Source organism: Carica papaya, chromosome 8 (assembly GCF_054855325.1).
Source record: "Carica papaya isolate Zhongbai chromosome 8, ASM5485532v1, whole genome shotgun sequence".
Lineage (NCBI taxonomy): Eukaryota > Viridiplantae > Streptophyta > Magnoliopsida > Brassicales > Caricaceae > Carica > Carica papaya.
In genome coordinates, this window is record NC_142316.1 from 16529302 (window position 1) to 16548275 (window position 18974).

At 46.4% G+C, this 18974-nt stretch overlaps 10 non-coding genes and 23 pseudogenes across 10 annotated transcripts; all 33 read left to right on the forward strand.

Moving 5' to 3' along the window:
• The first annotated feature begins 200 nt into the window (after nt 1-200).
• On the forward strand, nt 201-319 carry LOC148243866 (5S ribosomal RNA; annotated as a pseudogene).
• A 530-nt stretch (nt 320-849) lies between these two features.
• On the forward strand, nt 850-968 carry LOC148243867 (5S ribosomal RNA; annotated as a pseudogene).
• Nucleotides 969-1175: 207 nt separating this feature from the next.
• LOC148243868 (5S ribosomal RNA) lies at nt 1176-1294 on the forward strand (annotated as a pseudogene).
• Nucleotides 1295-1855: 561 nt separating this feature from the next.
• On the forward strand, nt 1856-1974 carry LOC148243869 (5S ribosomal RNA). The gene has a single exon (XR_015815770.1). It is a non-coding gene; the product is annotated as a 5S ribosomal RNA (ribosomal RNA).
• A 205-nt stretch (nt 1975-2179) lies between these two features.
• On the forward strand, nt 2180-2298 carry LOC148243870 (5S ribosomal RNA; annotated as a pseudogene).
• Nucleotides 2299-2830: 532 nt separating this feature from the next.
• On the forward strand, nt 2831-2949 carry LOC148243871 (5S ribosomal RNA; annotated as a pseudogene).
• Nucleotides 2950-3154: 205 nt separating this feature from the next.
• Nucleotides 3155-3273, forward strand: LOC148243872 (5S ribosomal RNA; annotated as a pseudogene).
• Nucleotides 3274-3508: 235 nt separating this feature from the next.
• On the forward strand, nt 3509-3627 carry LOC148243873 (5S ribosomal RNA; annotated as a pseudogene).
• A 204-nt stretch (nt 3628-3831) lies between these two features.
• Nucleotides 3832-3950, forward strand: LOC148243874 (5S ribosomal RNA; annotated as a pseudogene).
• A 209-nt stretch (nt 3951-4159) lies between these two features.
• On the forward strand, nt 4160-4278 carry LOC148243875 (5S ribosomal RNA). Its single transcript, XR_015815153.1, has one exon. It is a non-coding gene; the product is annotated as a 5S ribosomal RNA (ribosomal RNA).
• Nucleotides 4279-4481: 203 nt separating this feature from the next.
• LOC148243876 (5S ribosomal RNA) lies at nt 4482-4600 on the forward strand (annotated as a pseudogene).
• A 209-nt stretch (nt 4601-4809) lies between these two features.
• Nucleotides 4810-4928, forward strand: LOC148243877 (5S ribosomal RNA; annotated as a pseudogene).
• A 563-nt stretch (nt 4929-5491) lies between these two features.
• Nucleotides 5492-5610, forward strand: LOC148243878 (5S ribosomal RNA). Its single transcript, XR_015814545.1, has one exon. It is a non-coding gene; the product is annotated as a 5S ribosomal RNA (ribosomal RNA).
• An 893-nt stretch (nt 5611-6503) lies between these two features.
• On the forward strand, nt 6504-6622 carry LOC148243879 (5S ribosomal RNA). The gene has a single exon (XR_015815696.1). It is a non-coding gene; the product is annotated as a 5S ribosomal RNA (ribosomal RNA).
• A 562-nt stretch (nt 6623-7184) lies between these two features.
• LOC148243880 (5S ribosomal RNA) lies at nt 7185-7303 on the forward strand (annotated as a pseudogene).
• A 562-nt stretch (nt 7304-7865) lies between these two features.
• On the forward strand, nt 7866-7984 carry LOC148243881 (5S ribosomal RNA). The gene has a single exon (XR_015815105.1). It is a non-coding gene; the product is annotated as a 5S ribosomal RNA (ribosomal RNA).
• Nucleotides 7985-8190: 206 nt separating this feature from the next.
• LOC148243882 (5S ribosomal RNA) lies at nt 8191-8309 on the forward strand. Its single transcript, XR_015814308.1, has one exon. It is a non-coding gene; the product is annotated as a 5S ribosomal RNA (ribosomal RNA).
• Nucleotides 8310-9188: 879 nt separating this feature from the next.
• On the forward strand, nt 9189-9307 carry LOC148243883 (5S ribosomal RNA; annotated as a pseudogene).
• Nucleotides 9308-10192: 885 nt separating this feature from the next.
• LOC148243884 (5S ribosomal RNA) lies at nt 10193-10311 on the forward strand (annotated as a pseudogene).
• A 209-nt stretch (nt 10312-10520) lies between these two features.
• LOC148243885 (5S ribosomal RNA) lies at nt 10521-10639 on the forward strand (annotated as a pseudogene).
• A 546-nt stretch (nt 10640-11185) lies between these two features.
• On the forward strand, nt 11186-11304 carry LOC148243886 (5S ribosomal RNA; annotated as a pseudogene).
• A 647-nt stretch (nt 11305-11951) lies between these two features.
• LOC148243887 (5S ribosomal RNA) lies at nt 11952-12070 on the forward strand (annotated as a pseudogene).
• Nucleotides 12071-12631: 561 nt separating this feature from the next.
• LOC148243888 (5S ribosomal RNA) lies at nt 12632-12751 on the forward strand (annotated as a pseudogene).
• Nucleotides 12752-13281: 530 nt separating this feature from the next.
• LOC148243889 (5S ribosomal RNA) lies at nt 13282-13400 on the forward strand (annotated as a pseudogene).
• A 208-nt stretch (nt 13401-13608) lies between these two features.
• On the forward strand, nt 13609-13724 carry LOC148243890 (5S ribosomal RNA; annotated as a pseudogene).
• A 204-nt stretch (nt 13725-13928) lies between these two features.
• Nucleotides 13929-14047, forward strand: LOC148243891 (5S ribosomal RNA; annotated as a pseudogene).
• Nucleotides 14048-14611: 564 nt separating this feature from the next.
• LOC148243892 (5S ribosomal RNA) lies at nt 14612-14730 on the forward strand. Its single transcript, XR_015814899.1, has one exon. It is a non-coding gene; the product is annotated as a 5S ribosomal RNA (ribosomal RNA).
• Nucleotides 14731-14934: 204 nt separating this feature from the next.
• LOC148243893 (5S ribosomal RNA) lies at nt 14935-15053 on the forward strand. The gene has a single exon (XR_015815295.1). It is a non-coding gene; the product is annotated as a 5S ribosomal RNA (ribosomal RNA).
• Nucleotides 15054-15612: 559 nt separating this feature from the next.
• Nucleotides 15613-15731, forward strand: LOC148243894 (5S ribosomal RNA). The gene has a single exon (XR_015815660.1). It is a non-coding gene; the product is annotated as a 5S ribosomal RNA (ribosomal RNA).
• Nucleotides 15732-16294: 563 nt separating this feature from the next.
• LOC148243895 (5S ribosomal RNA) lies at nt 16295-16413 on the forward strand. The gene has a single exon (XR_015814477.1). It is a non-coding gene; the product is annotated as a 5S ribosomal RNA (ribosomal RNA).
• Nucleotides 16414-16974: 561 nt separating this feature from the next.
• LOC148243896 (5S ribosomal RNA) lies at nt 16975-17093 on the forward strand (annotated as a pseudogene).
• Nucleotides 17094-17298: 205 nt separating this feature from the next.
• LOC148243897 (5S ribosomal RNA) lies at nt 17299-17417 on the forward strand (annotated as a pseudogene).
• A 1180-nt stretch (nt 17418-18597) lies between these two features.
• LOC148243898 (5S ribosomal RNA) lies at nt 18598-18716 on the forward strand (annotated as a pseudogene).
• Nucleotides 18717-18974: the final 258 nt, after the last annotated feature.

Below are 18974 nucleotides of genomic sequence, written 5' to 3' on the forward strand. Positions count from 1 at the left end.
TTTCGGATGGGTTGTTCGACGTTACGCGCGAATGGAATTATAAACCACTGGTTCATTTGCAAAGGTGAGTCACAGTGCCGGGGCATATTACTTGATATTAGAACGAGAAAAAAAGATGCAGAGTGCACGCACAAGGAAACAAATGACGGGAGGGGAAAGAGAGGAGAAGGAGTTTGTGTATTTGCAGTGCGAAATTAAACAGGTGCGATCGTACCAGCACTATTGCAACCGATCCCATCATAACTCCGCAGTTATGTGTGCTTGGGCGAGAGTAGTACTCGAATGGGTGACCACTTGGGAAGTACTCGTGTTGCACCTATTTTTTTGCAAATGATTTTTTAGACGTTACACGCGACTTGAATTTTGGTCCTCAGGTTTATTCGCAAATGTGAGTCACGGCGTCGTAGCATTTTACTTGATATTAAAATGAGCACGGGAGGTGCAGTGTGCACGCACAAGGAAACAAATGACGGGTGGGGTAAGAAAGGAGAAGGAGTTTATGTATTTGCAGCGCGAAATTAAACGGATGCGATCATACCAGCACTAATGCAACGGATCCCATCATAACTCTGCAGTTAAGTGTGCTTGGGGGAGAGTAGTACTCGGATTGGTGACCTCCTAGGAAATTCTCGTGTCGCACAAATTTTTTTTCAGACGGGTCGTTCGACGTTACGCGCAACTGGAACTATGGTCCACTTGTTTATACGCAAATGTGAGTCAAGAAGTAGGGGCATATTAATCGATATTAGAACGAGAAAAAGAGGTGCAGTGTGAACGCACAAGGAAACAAATGATGGGAGGGGGGAGGGAAGGAGAAGGAGTGTTTTTATTTTCAGCACGAAATTAAACAGGTGCTATCACACCAGCACAAATACACCGGATCCCATCAGAACTCCGCAGTTAAGTGTGCTTTGGCGAAAGTAGTACAAGGATGGGTTACCTTCTGGGAAGTTCTCGTGTTGCACCCATTTTTTTTTTCAGATGTGCCATTCGACGTTACGCGCGACTTTAATTATAGTCCGCAGATTTATTCGAAAATGTGTGTCACTGCGCCGTGGCATTTTACTTGATATTTATACGAGAACGAGAGGTGCAGTGCGCACGCACAAGGAAACAAATGACGGGAAGGGGAAGAAAGGAGAAGGAGTGTACGTATTTGCAGCGCGAAATTAAATAGGTGCCATCATACCAGCACTAATGCACCGTATCCCATCAGAACTCAACAGTTAAGTGTGCTTGGGCGGGAGTAGTACTCGGATTGGTGACCTCCTGGGAGGTCCTCGTGTTGCACCCATTTTTTTTCGGATGGGTCGTTCGACGTTACGCGCGAATGCAATTATAAACCGCTTGTTCATTCGCAAAGGTGAGTCACGATGCTAGGGCATTTTACTTGATATTAGAACGAGAAGGAGAGATGCAGAGTGCACGCACAAGGAAACAAATAACGGGAGAGGGGATGGAGGGAGAAAGAGTGTATGTATTTGCAGCGCAGAATGAAACATGAGCGATCATACCTGCACCAATGCAACGGATTCTATCAGAACTTCGCAAGTTAAGGGTGCTTGGGCGAGAGTAGCACTAGGATGGGTGACCTCATGCGAAGTCCTTATATTTCACCTATTTTCTTAGGAAGTCCTCGTGTTGCACCCATTTTTTTGCAGATGATTCTTTCGACGTTACGCGCAACTTGAATTATGGTCCTCAGGTTTATTCGCAAATGTGAGTCACGGCACCGTAGCATTTTACTTGATATTAGAACGAGCACGGGAGGTGCAGTGCGCACGCACAAGGAAACAAATGACGGGAGGGGGAAGAAAGGATAAGGAGTTTATGTATTTGCAGCGCAGAATTAAATGGGTGTGATCATACCAGCACTAATGCACCGGATCCCATCAGAACTCCGCAGTTAAGTGTGCTTGGGCGAGAGTAGTACTCGGATGGGTGACCTCCTGGGAAGTCCTCGTGTCGCACCAATTTTTTTTCAGACGGGTCGTTCGAAGTTACGCGTGACTGGAACTAGGGTCCGCTGGTTTATACGCAAATGTGAGTCAAGAAGCAGCGGTATTTTAATCGATATTAGAACGAGAATGAGAGGTGAAGTGTGAACGCACAAGGAAACAAATGACGGGAGGGGGAAGAAAGGAGAAGGAGTGTATGTATTTGTAGCGCGAAATTAAACAGGTGCGATCATACCAGCACTAAAGCTCCGGATCCCATCAGAACTCCGTAGTTAAGTGTGCTTGGGCGAGAGTAGTACTCGGATTGGAGACCTCCTGGGTAGTCCTCGTGTCGCACTAATTTTTTTTTCAGACGGGTCGTTCGACGTTACACGCGACTGGAACTGAGGTCAACTGGTTTATACGCAAATGTGACTCAAGAAGCAGGGGCATTTTAATCGATATTAGAATGAGAAGGAGAGATGCAGAGTGCACGCACAAGGAAACAAATGATGGGAGGGGGGATGGAGGGAGAAAAAGTGTATGTATTTGCAGCGCAGAATGAAACATGAGCAATCATACCAGCACCAATGCAACGGATTCTATCAGAACTCCGCAAGTTAAGGGTGCTTGGGCGAGAGTAGCACTAGGATGGGTGACCTCCTGCGAAGTCCTTATATTTCACCCATTTTTTTGCAGATGATTCTTTTGACGATACGCGCGACTTGAATTATGGTCCTCAGTTTTATTCGCAAATGTGAGTCACAGCACCGTAGCATTTTACTTGATATTAGAACGAGCACGGGAGGTGCAGTGCGCACGCACAATTAAACAAATGACGGGAGGGGGAAGAAAGGAGAAGGAGTTTATATATTTGCAGCGCAAAATTAAACGGGTGCGATCATACCAGCACTAATGCACCGTATCCCCTCAGAACTCCGCAGTTAAGTGTGCTTGGGTGAGAGTAGTACTCGGATGGTTGACCTCCTGGGAAGTCCTCGTGTCGCACCAATTTTTTTTCAGACGGTTCGTTCGACGTTACGCGCGACTGGAACTATGGTCCGCTTGTTTATACGCAAATGTGAGTCAAGAAGCAGGGGCATTTTAATCGATATTAGAACGAGAAAGAGAGGTGCAGTGTGAATGCACAAGGAAACAATTGATGGGAGGGGGAGGGAAGGAGAAGAAGTGTATATATTTTCAGCACGAAATGAAACAAGTGCGATCATACCAGCACTAATTCAACGGATTCTATCAGAACTCCGTAGGTAAGGGTGCTTGGGCGAGAGTAGTACTAGCATGGGTTACCTCCTGCGAAGTCCTTATATTTCACCTATTTTCTTGTGAAGTCCTCGTGTTGCACCCATTTTTTTGCAGATGATTCTTTCGACGTTACGCAGGACTTCAATTATGGTCCTCAGGTCTGTTCGCAAATGTGAGTCACGGCACTGTAGTATTTTACTTGATATTAGAACGAGCACGGGAGGTGCAGTGCGCACGCACAAGGAAACAAATAATGGGAGGGGGAAGGAAGGAGAAGGAGTTTATGTATTTGCAGCGCGGAATTAAACGGGTGCGATCATACCAGCACTAATGCACTGGATCCCATCAGAACTCCGCAGTTTAGTGTGCTTGGGCGAGAGTAGTACTCAGATTGGTGACCTCCTGGGAAGTCATTGTGTTGCACCAATTTTTTTTTAGACGGGTCGTCCGACGTTACGTGCAACTTGAACTATGGTCCGCTGGTTTATACGCAAATGTGAGTCAAGAATCAGGGGTATTTTAATCGATATTAGAACGAGATGGAGAGGTACAGTGTGAACGCACAAGGAAACAAATGATGGGAGGGGGGGAGGGAAGAAGGAGTGTATGTATTTTCAGCACGAAATTAAACAGGTGCGGTCACACCAGCACAAATGCACCGGATCCCATCAGAACTCCGCAGTTAAGTGTGCTTTGGCGAAAGTAGTACAATGATGGGTTACCTCCTGGGAAGTTCTCGTGTTGCAACCATTTTTATTTTTTCAGATGTGCCGTTCGACGTTACGCGCCACTTTAATTATGGTCCGCAGATTTATTCGCAAATGTGAGTCACGGCGCCGTGGTATTTTACTTGATTTTTGAACGAGAACGAGAGGTGCAGTGCGCACGCACAAGGAAACAGATGACGGGAGGGGGAAAAAAGGAGAAGGAGTTTATGTATCTGCAGCGCGAAATTAAACGGGTGCGGTCATACCATCACTAATGCACCGGATCCCATCAGAACTCCGCAGTTAAGTGTGCTTGGGCGAGAGTAGTACTCGGATGGGTGACCTCTTGGGAAGTCCTCGTGTCGCACCAATTTTTTTTCAGACGGGTCGTTCAACTTTACGCGCGACTGGAACTATAATCCGCTGGTTTATACGCAAATGTGAGTCAAGAATCTGGGGCATTTTAATCGATATTAGAACGAGAAGAAGAGGTGCAGTGTGAATGCACAAGGAAACAAATGATGGGAGGGGGGAGGGAAGAAGGAGTGTATGTATTTTCATCCCGAAATTAAACAGGTGCGCTCACACCAGCACAAATGCACCGGATCCCATTAGAACTCCGCAGTTAAGTGTGCTTTGACGAAAGTAGAACAATGATGGGTTACCTCCTGGGAAGTTCTCGTGTTGCACCCATTTTCTTTTTTTCAGATGTGCCGTTCGACGTTACGCGCGACTTTAATTATGGTCCGCAGATTTATTAGCAAATATGAGTCACGGCGCTGTGGCATTTTACTTGATATTTGAAGGAGAACGAGAGGTGCAGTGCGCACGCACAAGGAAACAAATGACGAGAGGGGGAAGAACAGAGAACTAGTTTATGTGTTTGCAGCGCGAACTTAAGCGGGTGCGATCAAACCAGCACTAATGCACCGGATCCCATCAGAACTCCGCAGTTAAGTGTGAATGGGCGAGAGTGGTACTCGGATGGGTGACCTCCTGGGAAGTCCTCGTGTCGCACTAATTTTTTTTTTCAGACGGGTCGTTCGACGTTACGCGCGACTGGAACTAGGGTCCACTGGTTTATACGCAAATGTGAGTCAAGAAGCAGGGGCATTTTAATCGATATTAGAACGAGAAGGAGAGATGGAGAGTGCACGCACAAGGAAACAAATGACGGGAGGAGGGATGGAGGGAGAAAAAGTGTATGTATTTGCAGCGCAAAATGAAACATGAGCAATCATACCAGCACCAATGCAACGGATTCTATCAGAACTCCGCAAGTTAAGGGTGCTTGGGCGAGAGTAGCACTAGGATGGGTGACCTCCTGCGAAGTCCTTATATTTCACCCATTTTCTTGTGAATTTCTCGTGTTGCACCCATTTTTTTGCAAATGATTCTTTCGACGTTACACGCGACTTGAATTATGGTCCTCAGGTTTATTCGCAAATGTGAGTCACGGTGCCGTGACATTTTACTTGATATTAGAACGAGAACGGGAGGTGCAGTGCGCACGCACAAAGAAACAAATGACGGGCTGGGGAAGAAACGAGAAGGAATTTATGTATTTGCAGCGGGGAATTAAACGGGTGCGATCATACCAGCACTAATGCACCGGATCCCATCAGAACTCCGCAGTTAAGTGTGCTTGGGCAAGAGTAGTACTCGGATGGGTGACCTCCTGGGAAGTCCTCGTGTCGCACCAATTTTTTTTCAGACGGGTCGTTCGACGTTACGCGCGACTGGAACTAGGGTCCGCTGGTTTATACGCAAATGTGAGTCAAGAAGATGGGGCATTTTAATAGATATTAGAACGAGAAGGAGAGGTGCAGTGTGAACGCACAAGGAAACAATTGATGGGGGGGGGGGGGGGGAGGGAAGGAGAAGGAGTGTATGTATTTTCAGCACGAAATGAAACAGGTGCGATCATACCAGCACTAATGCAACGGATTCTATCAGAACTCCGTAAGTAAGGGTGCTGTGGCGAGAGTAGTACTAGCATGGGTTACCTCCTGCGAAGTCCTTATATTTCACCCATTTTCTTGTGAAGTCCTCGTGTTGCACCCATTTTTTTACAAATGATTCTTTCGACGTTACGCGCGACTTGAATTATGCTCCTTAGGTTTATTCGCAAATGTTAGTCACGGTGCCGTGACATTTTACTTGATATTAGAACGAGAATGGGAGGTGCAGTGCGCACGCACAAGGAAACAAATGACGGGAGGGGGAAGAAAGGGGAATGAGTTTATGTATTTGCACCGCAAAATTAAACAGGGGCGATCATACCAGCACTAATGCACCGGATCCTATCAGAACTCTGCAGTAAGTGTGCTTTGGTGAAAGTAGTACAATGATGGGTTACCTCGTGGGAAGTTCTCGTGTTGCACCCATTTTCTTTTTTTCAGATGTGTCGTTTGACGTTACGCGCGACTTTAATTATGGTCCACAGATTTATTCGCAAATGTGAGTCACGGCGTCGTGGCATTTTACTTGATATTTGAATGAGAACGAGAGGTGCAGTGCGCACGCACAAGGAAACAAATGACGGGAGGGGGAAGAAAGGGGAAGGAATTTATGTATTTGCAGCGCGAAATTAATTAGGTGCGATCATACCAGCACTAATGCACCGGATCCCATCAGAACTCCGCAGTTAAGTGTGCTTGGGCGAGAGTAGTACTCGGATGGGTGACCTCCTGGGAAGTCCTCGTGTCGCACTAATTTTTTTTTTAGACAGGTCGTTCGACGTTACGCGCGACTGGAACTAGGGTCCCCTGGTTCATACGCAAATGTGAGTCAAGAAGCAGGAGCATTTTAATCGATATTAGAATGAGAAGGAGAGATGCAGAGTGCACGCACAAGGAAACAAATGACGGGAGGGGGGATGGAGGGAGAAAAAGTGTATGTATTTGCAGTGCAGAATGAAACATGAGCAATCATACCAGCACCAATGCGACGGATTCTATCAGAACTCCGCAAGTTAAGGGTGCTTGGGCGAGAGTAGCATTAGGATGGGTGACCTCCTGCAAAGTCCTTATATTTCACCAATTTTCTTAGGAAGTCCTCGTGTTGCACCCATTTTTTTGCAGATGATTCTTTCGACGATAAGCGCGACTTGAATTATGGTCGTCAGGTTTATTCGCAAATGTGAGTCACGGCACCGTAGCATTTTACTTGATATTAGAACGAGCACGGGAGGTGCAGTGCGCACGCACAAGGAAACAAATGACGGTAGGGGGAAGAAAGGGGAAGGCATTTATGTATTTGCAGCGCAGAATTAAACGAGTGCGATCATACCAGCACTAATGCACCGGATCTCATCAGAACTCTGCAGTTAAGTGTGCTTGGGGGAGAGTAGTACTCGCATGGGTGACCTCCTGGGAAGTCTTCGTGTCACACTAATTTTTTTTCAGACGGGTCGTTCGACGTTACGCGCGACTGGAACTGGGGTCCGCTGGTTTATACGCAAATGAGAGTCAAGAAGCAAGGCCATTTTAATCGATATTAGAACGAGAAAGAGAGGGCAGTGTGAACGCACAAGGAAACAATTGATGGGAGGGGGAGGGAAGGAGAAGGAGTGTATGTATTTTCAGCACGAAATGAAACATGTGCGATCATACCAGCACTAATGCAACGGATTCTATCAGAACTCCGTAGGTAAGGGTGCTTGGGCGAGAGTAGTACTAGCATGGGTTACCTCCTGCGAAGTCCTTATATTTCACCCATTTTCTCGTGAAGTCCTCGGGTTGCACCCATTTTCTTTTTTTCAGATGTGTGGTTCGACGTTACGCGCGACTTTAATTATTGTCCACAAATTTATTCGCAAATGTGAGTCACGGCGCCGTGGCATTTTACTTGATATTTAAACGAGAACGAGAGGTGTAGTGCGCACGCACAAGGAAACAAATGACGGGAGGGGGAAGAAAGGAGAAGGAGTTTATGTATTTGCAGCGCGAAATTAAACCGGTGCGATCATACCAGCACTAATGCACCGGATCCCTTTAGAACTCCGCAGTTAAGTGTGCTTGGGCGAGAATAGTACTCGGATGGGTGACCTCATGGGAAGTCCTCGTGTCGCACCAGTTTTTTTTTCAGACGGGTCGTTCGACGTTATGCGCGTCTGGAACTAGGGTCCGCTGGTTTATACGCAAATGTGAGTCAAGAAGTAGGGGCATTTTAATCGCTATTAGAACGAGAATGAGAGGTGAAGTGTGAACGCACAAGGAAACAAATGACGGGAGGGGGAAGAAAGGAGAAGGAGTGTATGTATTTACAGCGGAAAATTAAACAGGTGCGATCATACCAGCACTAAAGCTCCGGATCCCATCAGAACTCCGCAGTTAAGTGTGCTTGGGCGAGGGTAGTACTTGGATGGGTGACCACCTGGGAAGCCCTCGTGTTGCACCTATTTTTTTTCAGATGGGTTGTTAGACGTTACGCATGAATGGAATTATAAACCGCTGGTTCATTTGCAAAGGTGAGTCACGGTGCCGGGGCATATTACTTGATATTAGAACGAGAAAAAGAGATGCAGAGTGCACGCACAAGAAAACAAATGACGGGAGGGGGGATGGAATGAGAAAGAATGTATGTATTTGCAGTACGGAATTAAACATGAGGGATCATACCAGCACTAATGCAACGGATTCTATCAGAATTCCGCAGTTAAGGGTGCTTGAGCGAGAAAAGTACTCAGATGGGTGACCTCCTGCGAAGTCCTTATATTTCACCCATTTTCTTGGGAGGTCCTCGTGTTGCACCCATCTTTTTGCAGATGATTCTTTCGACGTTACGGGCGACTTGATTTATGGTCCGCAGGTTTATTCGCAAATGTGAGTGACGAGGCCGTGGCATTTTACTTGATATTAGAAGGAGTACGGGAGGTGCAGTGCGCACGCACAAGGAAACAAATGACGAGAGGAGGAAGAAAAGAGAAAGAGTGTATGTATTTGGAGCAAAAAATTAAACAAGTGGCATCATACCCGCACTAATGCACTGGATCCCATCAGAACTCTGCAGTTAAGTGTGCTTGGGCGAGAGTAATACTCGGATAGGTGACCTCTTGAAAAGTCCTCGTATCACGATAATTTTTTTTCAGATGGGTCGTTCGACATTACGCGCGACTGAAACTATGGTCCGGTTTATACGCAAATGTGAGTCAAGAATCAGGGGCATTTTAATCGATATTAGAACGAGAAGGAGAGGTGCAGTGTGAACGCACAAGGAAACAAATGATGGGAGGGGGAAGGGAAGAAGCAGTGTATGTATTTTCGGCACGAAATTAAACAGGTGCGGTCACACCAGCACAAATGCACCGGATCCCATCAGAACTCTGCAGTTAAGTGTGCTGTGGCGAAAGTAGTACAATAATGGGTTACCTCCTGGGAAGTTCTCGTGTTGCACCCATTTTTTTTTTTTCAGATGTGCCGTTCGACGTTACGCGCAACTTTAATTATGGTCCGCAGATCTATTCGCAAATGTGAGTCACGGCGCCGTGGTATTTGACTTGATATTTGAACGAGAACGAGAGGTGCAGTGCGCACGCACAAGGAAACAAATGACGGGAGGGGGAAGAAAGGAGAAGGAGTGTATGTATTTGCAGCGCGAAATGAAACAGGTGCGATCATACCAGCACTAATGCAACGGATTCTATCAGAACTCCGTAGGTAAGGGTGCTTGGGCGAGAGTAGTACTAGCATGGGTTACCTCCTGCGAAGTCCTTATATTTGACCAATTTTCTTGTGAAGTCCTCGTGTTGCACCCATTTTTTTGCAGATGATTCTTTCGACGTTACGCGCGACTTGTATTATGGTCCTCAGGTTTATTCGCAAATTTGAGTCACGGCGCTGTAGCATTTTACTTGATATTAGAACGAGAACGGGAGGTGCAGTGCTCACGCACAAGGAAACAAATGACGGGAGGGGAAAGAAAGGAGAAGGAGTTTATGTATTTGCAGCGCAAAATTAAACAAGTGGCATCATACCAGCACTAATGCACTGGATCCTATCAGAACTCTGCAGTTAAGTATGCTTTGGCGAGAGTAGTACTCGGATGGGTGACCTCTTGGGAAGTCCTCGTATCCCAACAATTTTTTTTAGATGGGTCGTTCGACGTTACGCGCGACTGGAACTATGGTCCGCTGGTTTATACGCAAATGTGAGTCAAGAATCAGGGGCATTTTAATCGATATTAGAACGAGAAGGAGAGGTGCAGTGTGAACGCACAAGGAAACAAATGTTGGGAGGGGGGTAGGGAAGAAGGAGTGTATGTATTTTCAGCACGAAATTAAACAGGTGCGGTCACACCAGCACAAATGCACCGGATCCCATCAAAACTCCGCAGTTAAGTGTACTTGGGCGATAGTAGTACAAAGATGGGTTACCTCTTGGGAGGTTCTCGTGTTGCACCCGTTTTCTTTTTTTCAGATGTGCCATTCGACGTTACGCGCGACTTTAATTATGGTCCGCAGATTTATTCGCAAAAGTTAGTCACGGCGCCGTGGCATTTTACCTGATATTTGAACGAGAACGAGAGGTGCAGTGCGCACGCACAAGGAAACAAATGACGGGAGGGGGAAGAAAGGAGAAGGAGTTTATGTATTTGCAGCGCGAAATTAAACAGGTGCGATCATACCAGCATAAATGCACCGGATCCCATCAGAACTCCGCAGTTAAGTGTGCTTTGGGGAAAGTAGTGCAATGATGGGTTACCTCGTGAGAAGTTCTTGTGTTGCACCCATTTTCTTTTTTTCAGATGTGTCGTTCGACGTTACGCGCGACTTTATACGCAAATGTGAGTCAAGAAACAGGGGCATTTTAATCGATATTAGAACGAGAAGGAGAGATGCAGAGTGCACGCACAAGGAAACAAATGACGGGAGGGGGGATGGAGGGAGAAAAAGTGTATGTATTTGCAGCGCAGAATGAAACATGAGCAATCATACCATCACCAATGCAACGGATTCTATCAGAACTCCGCAAGTTAAGGGTGCTTGGGCGAGAGTAGCACTAGGATGGGTGACCTCCTGCGAAGTCCTTATATTTCACCCATTTTCTTAGGAAGTCCTCATGTTCCACCCATTTTTTTGCAGATGATTCTTTCGACGATACGCGCGACTTGAATTATGATCCTTAGGTTTATTCGCAAATGTGAGTCACGGCACCGTAGCATTTTACTTTATATTAGAACTAGCACGGGAGGTGCAGTGCGCACGCACAAGGAAACAAATGACGGGAGGGGGAAGAAAGGATAAGGAGTTTATGTATTTGCAGCGCGGAATTAAACGGGTGCGATCATACCAGCACTAATGCACCGGATCCCGTCCGAACTCCGCAGTTAAGTGTGCTTTGGCGAGAGTAGTACTCGGATTGGTGAACTCCTGGGAAGTCCTCGTGTCGCACAAATTTTTTTTCAGACAGGTCGTTCGACATTACGCGCGACTGGAACTAGGGTCCGCTGGTTTATACGCAAATGTGAGTCAAGAAGCAGGGGCATTTTAATCGATATTAGAACGAGAAGGAGAGGTGCAGTGTGAACGCACAAGAAAACAATTGATGGGAGGGGGAGGGAAGGAGAAGGAATGTATGTATTTTTAGCAAGAAATGAAACAGGTGCGATCATACCAGCACTAATGCAACGGATTCTATCAGAACTCCGTAGGTAAGGGAGCTTGGGCGAGAGTAGCACTAGCATGGGTTACCTCTTGCGAAGTTCTTATATTTCACCCATTTTCTTGTGAAGTCCTCGTGTTGCACGCATTTTTTTGCAGATGATTCTTTCGATGATACGCGCGACTTGAATTATGGTCCTCAGGTTTATGCGCAAATGTGAGTCGTGTCGCACCAATTTTTTTTCAGACGGGTCCTTCGACGTTACGCGCGTCTGTAACTAGGGTCCGCTGGTTTATACGCAAATGTAAGTCAAGAAGCAGGGGCACTTTAATCGATATTAGAACGAGAATGAGAGGTGAAGTGTGAACGCACAAGGAAACAAATGATGGGAGGGGGAAGAAAGGAGAAGGAGTGTATGTATTTTCAGCACGAACTTAAACAGGTGCGATCATACCAGCACTAAAGCTCTGGATCCCACCAGAACTCCGCAGTTAAGTGTTCTTGGGCGAGAGTAGTACTCAGATGGGTGACCACATGGGAAGCCCTTGTGTTGCACCAATTTTTTTTCGGATGGGTTGTTCGATGTTACGCGCGAATGGAATTATAAACCGTTGGTTCATTTGCAAAGGTGAGTCACGGTGCCGGGGCATATTACTTGATATTAGAACGAGAAAGAGAGGTGCAGAGTGCAAGCACAAGGACACAGATGACGGGAGGGGCGATGGAGGGAGAAAAAGTGTATGTATTTGCAGCGCAGAATGAAACATGAGCAATCATACGAGCACCAATGCAACGGATTCTATCAGAACTCCGCAAGTTAAGGGTGTTTGGGCGAGAGAAGCACTAGGATGGGTGACCTCCTGCGAAGTCCTTATATTTCACCCATTTTCTTAGGAAGTCCTCGTGTTGCACCCATCTTTTTGCAGATGATTCTTTCGACGTTACGCGCGACTTGATTTATGGTCCGCAGATTTATTCGCAAATGTGAATCACGGCGCCGTGGCATTTTACTTGATATTAGAACGAGTACGGGAGGTGCAGTGCGCACGCACAAAAAAACAAATGACAGGATGAGGAAGAAAAGAGAATGAGTGTATGTATTTGAAGCGCAAAATTAGACAAGTGGCATCATACCAGTACTACTGCACTGGATCCCATCAGAACTCTGCGGTTAAGTGTGCTTGGGCGGGAGTAGTACTCGGATGGGTGACCTCTTGGGAAGTCCTCGTATTGAAACAATTTTTTTTTCAGATTGGTCATTCGACGTTACGCGCGACTGGAACTATGGTCCGCTGGTTTATACGCAAATGTGAGTCAAGAATCAGAGGCATTTTAATCGATATTAGAACGAGAAGGAGAGGTGCAGTGTGAACGCACAAGGAAACAAATGATGGGAGAGGGGAGGGAAGAAGGAGTGTATGTATTTTCAGCACGAAATTAAACAGGTGCGGTCACACCAGCACAAATGCAACGGATCCCATCAGAAATTCCATTTAAGTGTGCTTTGGCGTAAGTAGTACAATGATGGGTTACCTCTTGGGAAGTTCTCGTGTTGCACCCATTTTCTTTTTTTCAGATGTGCCATTCGACGTTACGCGCGACTTTAATTATGGTCCGTAGATTTATTCGCAAATGTGAGTCACGGCACCGTAGCATTTTACTTTATATTAGAACGAGCACATGAGGTGCAGTGCGCACGCACAAGGAAACAAATGACGGGAGGGGCAAGAAAGGAGAAGGAGTTTATGTATTTGCAGCGCGGAATTAAACGGGTGCGATCATACCAGCACAAATGCACCGGATCCCATCAGAACTCCTCAGTTAAGTGTGCTTTTGCGAAAGTAGTACAATGATGGGTTACCTCCTGGGAAGTTCTCGTGTTGCACCCATTTTCTTTTTTGTGATGTGCCGTTCGACGTTACGCGCGACTTTAATTATGGTCCGCAGATTTATTCGCAAATGTGAGTCACGGCGCCGTGGCATTTTACTTGATATTTGAACGAGAACGAGAGGTGCAGTGGGCACGCACAAGGAAATAAATGATGGGAGGGGGAAGAAAGGAGAAGGAGTTTATGTATTTGCAGCGCGAAATTAAACAAGTTCGATCATACCAGCACTGCACCGGATCCCATCAGAACTCTGCAGTTAAGTGTGCTTGGGCGAGAGTAGTACTCGGATGGGTGACCACTTGGGAAGCCCTCGTGTTGCACCTATTTTTTTTTGGATGGGTTTTTCGACGTTACGCGCAAATGGAATTATAAACCGCTGGTTCATTTGCAAAGGTGAGTCACAGCGCCGGGGCATATTACTTGATATTAGAACGAGAAAGAGATATGCATAGTGCACGCACAAGGAAACAAATGATGGGAGGGGAGGAGGGAAGAAGGAGTTTATGTATTTTCAGCACGAAATTAAACAGGTGCGGTCACACCAACACAAATGCACCGGATCCCATCAGAACTACGCAGTTAAGTGTGCTTTGGCGAAAGTAGTGCAATGATGGGTTACCTTCTGGGAAGTTCTCGTGTTGCACCCATTTTCTTTTTTTCAGATGTGCCGTTCGACGTTACGCGCGACTTTAATTATGGTCCGCAGATTTATTCGCAAATGTGAGTCACGGCGCCGTGGCATTTTACTTGATATTTGAACGAGAACGAGAGGTGCAGTGCGCACGCACAAGGAAACAAATGACAGGAGGGGAAGAAAGGAGAAGGAGTATGTTTTTGCAGCGCGAAATGAAACAGGTGCGATCATACCAGCACTAATGCAACGGATTCTATCAGAACTCTGTAGGTAAGGGTGCTTGGGCGAGAGTAGTACTAGCATGGGTTACCTCCTGCGAAGTCCTTATATTTCACCAATTTTCTTGCGAAGTCCTCGTGTTGCACCCATTTTCTTTTTTTCAGATATGCCGTTCGACGTTACGCGCGACTTTAATTATGGTCTGCAGATTTATTCGCAAATGTGAGTCACGGCGCCGTGGCATTTTACTTGATATTTGAACGAGAACGACAGGTGCAGTGCGCACGCACAAAAAAGCAAATGACGGGAGGGGGAAGAAAGGGGAATGAGTTTATGTATTAGCAGCGCAAAATTAAACAGTTGCGATCATACCAGCACTAATGCACCGGATCCCATCAGAACTCCGCAGTGAAGTGTGCTTGGGCGAGATTAGTACTCGGATGGGTGACCTCCTGGGAAGTCCTCGTGTCGCACCAATTTTTTTTCAGACGGGTCGTTCGACGTTACGCGCGTCTGGAACTATGGTCCGCTGGTTTATACGCAAATGTGAGTCATGAAACAGGGGTGTTTTAGTCGATATTAGAACGAGAATGAGAGGTGAAGTGTGAACACACAAGGAAACAAATGTTGGGAGGGGAAGAAAGGAGAAGGAGTGTATGTATTTGCAGCGCAAAATTAAACAGGTGCGATCATACCAGCACTAAAGCTCCGGATCCCATCAGAACTCTGCAGTTAAGTGTGCTTGGGCGAGAGTAGTACTCAGATGGGTGACCACTTTGGAAGCCCTCGTGTTGCACCTATTTTTTTCGGATGGGTTGTTCGACATTACGCGCGAATGGAATTATAAACCGCTGGTTCATTTGCAAAGGTGAGTCACGGTGCCGGGGCATATTACTTGATATTAGAAGGAGAAAGAGAGATGTAGAGTGCATGCACAAGGAAACAAATGACGGGAGGGGGGATGGAAGGAGAAAGAGTGTATGTATTTCCAGTGCAGAATGAAACATGAGGGATCATACCAGCACTAATGCAACAGATTCTATCAGAACTCCGCAGTTAAGGGTGCTTGGGCGAGAAAAGTACTCGGATGGGTGACCTCTAAAGAAGTCCTTATATTACACCCATTTTCTTAGGAAGTCCTCGTGTTGCACCCATTTTTTTGCAGATGATTCTTTCGACGATACGCGCGACTTGAATTATGGTCCTCAGGTTTATTCGCAAATGTGAGTTACGGCACCGTAGCATTTTTCTTGATATTAGAACGAGCACGGGAGGTGCTGTGCGCACGCACAAGGAAACAAATGACGGGAGGGGGAAGAAAGGAGAAGGAGTTTATGTATTTGCAGCGCGAAATTAAACTGGTGTGATCATACCAGCACTAATGCACCGGATCCCATCAGAACTCCGCAGATAAGTGTGCTTGGGCGAGAGTAGTACTCGGATGGGTGACCTCCTGGGAAGTTCTCGTGTCGCACTAATTTTTTTTTTCAGACGGGTCGTTTTACGTTACGCGCGACTGGAACTAGGGTCCACTGGTTTATACGCAAATGTGAGTCAAGAAGCAGGGACATTTTAATCAACATTAGAATGAGAAGAAGAGATGCAGAGTGCACGCACAAGGAAACAAATGACGGGAGGGGGGATAGAGGGAGAAAAAGTGTATGTATTTGCAGTGCAGAATAAAACATGAGCAATCATACCAGCACCAATGTAACGGATTCTATTAGAACTCCGCAAGTTAAGGGTGCTTGGGCGAGAGTAGCACTAGGATGGGTGACCTCCTGCGAAGTCCTTATATTTCACTCATTTTCTTAAGAAGTCCTCGTGTTGTACCCATTTTTTTGCAGATGATTCTTTCGACGATACACGCGACTTGAATTATGGTCCTCAGGTTTATTCGCAAATGTGAGTCACGGAACCTTAGCATTTTACTTGATATTAGAACGAGCACGGGAGGTGCAGTGCGTACGCACAAGGAAAGAAATGACGGGAGGGGGAAGAAAGGAGAAGGAGTTTATGTATTTGCAGCGCGGAATTAAACAGGTGCGATCATACCAGCACTAATGCACCGGATCCCATCAGAACTCCGCAGTTAAGTGTGCTTGGGCGAGAGTAGTACTCGGATGGGTGACCTCCTAGGAAGTCCTCGTGTCGCACTAATTTCTTTTCAGACGAGTCGTTCGACGTTACGCTCGACTGGAACTAGGGTCCACTGGTTTATAAGCAAATGTGAGTCAAGAAGCAGGGGCATTTTAATCGATATTAAAATGAGAAGGAGAGATGCAGAGTGCACGCACAAGGAAACAAATGACGGGAGGGGGGATGGAGGGAGAAAAAGTGTATGTATTTGCAGCGCAGAATGAAACATGAGCAATCATACCAGCACCAATGCGACGGATTCTTTCAGAACTCTGCAAGTTAAGGGTGCTTGGGCGAGAGTAGCACTAGGATGGGTGACCTCCTGCGAAGTCCTTATATTTCACCCATTTTCTTAGGAAGTCCTCGTGTTGCACCCATTTTTTTGCAGATGATTCTTTCGACGATATGCGCGACTTGAATTATGGTCCTCAGGTTTATTCGCAAATGTGAGTCACGGCACCGTAGTATTTTACTTGATATTAGAACGAGCACGGGCGGTGCAGTGCGCACGCACAAGGAAAGAAATGACGGGAGGGGGAAGAAAGGGGAATGAGTTTATGTATTTGCAGCGTGAAATTAAATAGGTGCGATCGTACCAGCACTAATGCCCCGGATCCCATCAGAACTCCGCAGTTAAGTGTGCTTGGGCGAGATTAGTACTCGGATGGGTGACCTCCTGGAAAGTCCTCGTGTCGCACCAATTTTTTTTCAGACGGGTCGTTTGACGTTACGCGAGTCTGGAACTAGGGTCCGCTGGTTTATACGCAAATGTGAGTCAAGAAGCAGGGGCATTTTAATCGATATTAGAACGAGAATGAGAGGTGAAGTGTGAACGCACAAGGAAACAAATGACCGGAGGGGGAAGAAATGAGAAGTAGTGTATGTATTTGCAGCGCGAAATTAAACAGGTGCGATCATACCAGCAGTAAAGCCCCGGATCCCATCAGAACTCCTCACTTAAGTGTGCTTGGGTGAGAGTAGTACTCGGATGGGTGACAACTTGGGAAGCCCTCGCGTTGCACCTATTTTTTTCATATGGGTCGTTCGACGTTACGCGCGACTGGAACTATGGTCCGCTGGTTTATACGCAAATGTGAGTCAAGAATCAGTGGCATTTTAATCGATATTAGAACGAGAAGGAGAGGTGCAGTGTGAACGCACAAGGAAACAAATGATGGGAGGGGAGGAGGGAAGAAGGAGCGTATGTATTTTCAGCACGAAATTAAACAGGTGCGGTCTCACCAGCACAAATGCACCGGATCCCATCATAACTCCGCAGTTAAGTGTGCTTTGGCGAAAGTAGTACAATGATAGGTTTCCTCCAGGGAAGTTCTCGTGTTGCACCCATTTTCTTTTTTTCAGATGTGCCGTTCGACGTTACGCGCGACTTTAATTATGGTCCGCAGATTTATTCGCAAATGTGAGTCACGGCGCCGTGGCATTTTACTTGATATTTGAACGAGAACGAGAGGTGCAGTGCGCACGCACAAGGAAACAAATGACGGGATGGGGGATGGAGGGAGAAAAAGTGTATGTATTTGCAGCGCAGAATGAAACATGAGCAATCATACCAGCACCAATGCAACGGATTCTATCAGAACTCCGCAAGTTAAGGGTGCTTGGGCGAGAGTAGCACTAGGATGGGTGACCTCCTGCGAAGTCCTTATATTTCACCCATTTTCTTAGGAAGTCCTTTTGATGCACCCATTTTTTTGCAGATGATTCTTTCGACGATACGCGTGACTTGAATTATGGTGCTCAGGTTTATTCGCAAATGTGAGTCACGGCACCGTAGCATTTTACTTTATATTAGAAGGAGCACGGGAGGTGCAGTGTGCACGCACAAGGAAACAAATGACGGGAGGGGAAAGAAAGGGGAATGAGTTTATACTAGCACAAATGGACCGGATCCCATCAGAACTCCGCAGTTAAGTGTGCTTTGGGAAAAGTAGTACAATGATGAGTTACCTCGTGGGAAGTTCTCGTGTTGCACCCATTTTCTTTTTTTCAGATGTGTCGTTCGACGTTACGCGCGACTTTAATTATGGTTCGCAGATTTATTCGCAAATGTGAGTCACGGCGCCGTGGCATTTTACTTGATATTTGAACGAGAACGAGAGGTGCAATGCGCACGCACAAGGAAACAAATGACGGGAGGGGGAAGAAAGGAGAAGGAGTTTATGTATTTCCAACGCAAAATTAAAAAGGTTCGATCATACTAGCACTAATGCACCAGATCCCATTAGAATTCTGCAGTTAAGTGTGCTTGGGCGAGAGTAGTATTCGGATGGGTGACCTCCTGGGAAGTCCTCTTGTCGCACTAATTTTTTTTTTCAGACAGGTCGTTCGACGTTACGCGCGACTGGAACTAGAGTCCACTGGTTCATACGCAAATGTGAGTCAAGAAACAGGGGCATTTTAATCGATATTAGAACGAGAAAGAGAGATGTAGAGTGCACGCACAAGGAAACAAATGACGGGAGGGGGGATGGAGGGAGAAAAAGTGTATGTATTTGCAGCCCAGAATGAAACATGAGCAATCATACCAGCACCAATGCAACGGATTCTATCAGAACTCCGCA